Raw genomic sequence first — 2,500 nt, forward strand, 5'->3', positions numbered from 1 at the left:
AGGCTCACCGTTTCAATTTCCAATACTTTCATTTATTGAAAAACCGCCCCCAGTGGGCGTGGCGCACAGGTGATGCTCAAAGCATGATGGTATCTGTGGTTCTAGGAACGGTGAGATTCTAAAACACCTTGGTAGGTTCTGAGTTTGAATGTCCAATTAACACAGTTATTTCCTTGAGTAGGATCGGGTTTTTGGAAAGCGGGCAGAGTTTAATTGCAGAACAGCGTTCTTCACAGAAGGAAATAGTTTCTTTCCGAAGCCTTCCCGTTGTCAGCTCGCGCAGCATTCAGGAAGTGGTGCCCCTCTGCCACGGCCAGGACTGCCGTGTGTAAATACCGTGAAACAAATGCCCTTGAGCTCACAGAGGGCATACTACGCTGTCCTCACCATCCGGTTTATGCGCCTCGCAGCTGCTTGCTTTCCATGTCTCCCTTCATTACTGCCATGCCCGACGCGTTTCGAGGCCAACTACGCCTCTTAATCACAACGGGAAGGCTTCGGAAAGAAACTCTTTCCTTCTGTGAAGAAAGCTGTTCTGCAATTAAACTCTGCCCGCTTACCAAAAACCCGATCCTACTCAAGGAAATAACTGTGTTAATTGGACATTCAAACTCAGAACCTACCAAGGTGTTTTAGAATCTCACCGTTCCTAGGACCACAGATACCATCATGCTTTGAGCATCACCTGTGCGCCACGCCCACTGGGGGCGGTTTTTCAATAAATGAAAGTATTGGAAATTGAAACGGTGAGCCTTCTCTGATTGAATGCAACAGCCCATGATTAAGAGGCGTAGTTGGCCTCGAAACGCGTCGGGCATGGCAGTAATGAAGGGAGACATGGAAAGCAAGCAGCTGCGAGGCGCATAAACCGGATGGTGAGGACAGCATAGTGTGCCCTCTGTGAGCTCAAGGGCATTTGTTTCACGGTATTTACACACGGCAGTCCTGGCCGTGGCAGAGGGGCACCACTTCCTGAAGGCTGCGCGAGCTGACAACCGGAAGGCTTCGGAAAGAAACTATTTCCTTCTGTGAAGAACGCTGTTCTGCAATTAAACTCTGCCGGCTTTCCAAAAACCCGATCCTACTCAAGGAAATAACTCTGTTAATTGGACATTCAAACTCAGAACCTACCAAGGTGTTTTAGAATCTCACCGTTCCTAGGACCACAGATACCATCATGCTTTGAGCATCACCTGTGCGCCACGCCCACTGGGGGCGGTTTTTCAATAAATGAAAGTATTGGAAATTGAAACGGTGAGCCTTCTCTGATTGAATGCAACAGCCCATGATTAAGAGGCGTAGTTGGCCTCGAAACGTGTCGGGCATGGCAGTAATGAAGGGAGACATGGAAAGCAAGCAGCTGCGAGGCGCATAAACCGGATGGTGAGGACAGCGTAGTGTGCCCTCTGTGAGCTCAAGGGCATTTGTTTCACGGTATTTACACACGGCAGTCCTGGCCGTGGCAGAGGGGCACCACTTCCTGAAGGCTGCGCGAGCTGACAACGGGAAGGCTTCGGAAAGAAACTATTTCCTTCTGTGAAGAACGCTGTTCTGCAATTAAACTCTGCCCGCTTTCCAAAAACCCGATCCTACTCAAGGAAATAACTGTGTTAATTGGACATTCAAACTCAGAACCTACCAAGGTGTTTTAGAATCTCACCGTTCCTAGGACCACAGATACCATCATGCTTTGAGCATCACCTGTGCGCCACGCCCACTGGGGGCGGTTTTTCAATAAATGAAAGTATTGGAAATTGAAACGGTGAGCCTTCTCTGATTGAATGCAACAGCCCATGATTAAGAGGCGTAGTTGGCCTCGAAACGCGTCGGGCATGGCAGTAATGAAGGGAGACATGGAAAGCAAGCAGCTGCGAGGCGCATAAACCGGCTGGTGAGGACAGCGTAGTGTGCCCTCTGTGAGCTCAAGGGCATTTGTTTCACGGTATTTACACACGGCAGTCCTGGCCGTGGCAGAGGGGCACCACTTCCTGAAGGCTGCGCGAGCTGACAACGGGAAGGCTTCGGAAAGAAACTATTTCCTTCTGTGAAGAACGCTGTTCTGCAATTAAACTCTGCCCGCTTTCCAAAAACCCGATCCTACTCAAGGAAATAACTGTGTTAATTGGACATTCAAACTCAGAACCTACCAAGGTGTTTTAGAATCTCACCGTTCCTAGGACCACAGATACCATCATGCTTTGAGCATCACCTGTGCGCCACGCCCACTGGGGGTGGTTTTTCAATAAATGAAAGTATTGGAAATTGAAACGGTGAGCCTTCTCTGATTGAATGCAACAGCCCATGATTAAGAGGCGTAGTTGGCCTCGAAACGCGTCGGGCATGGCAGTAATGAAGGGAGAAATGGAAAGCAAGCAGCTGCGAGGCGCATAAACCGGATGGTGAGGACAGCGTAGTGTGCCCTCTGTGAGCTCAAGGGCATTTGTTTCATGGTATTTACACACGGCAGTCCTGGCCGTGGCAGAGGGGCACCACTTCCTGA

The sequence above is a fragment of the Lissotriton helveticus genome, chromosome 8, assembly GCF_964261635.1.
Source record: "Lissotriton helveticus chromosome 8, aLisHel1.1, whole genome shotgun sequence".
Classification (NCBI taxonomy): domain Eukaryota; kingdom Metazoa; phylum Chordata; class Amphibia; order Caudata; family Salamandridae; genus Lissotriton; species Lissotriton helveticus.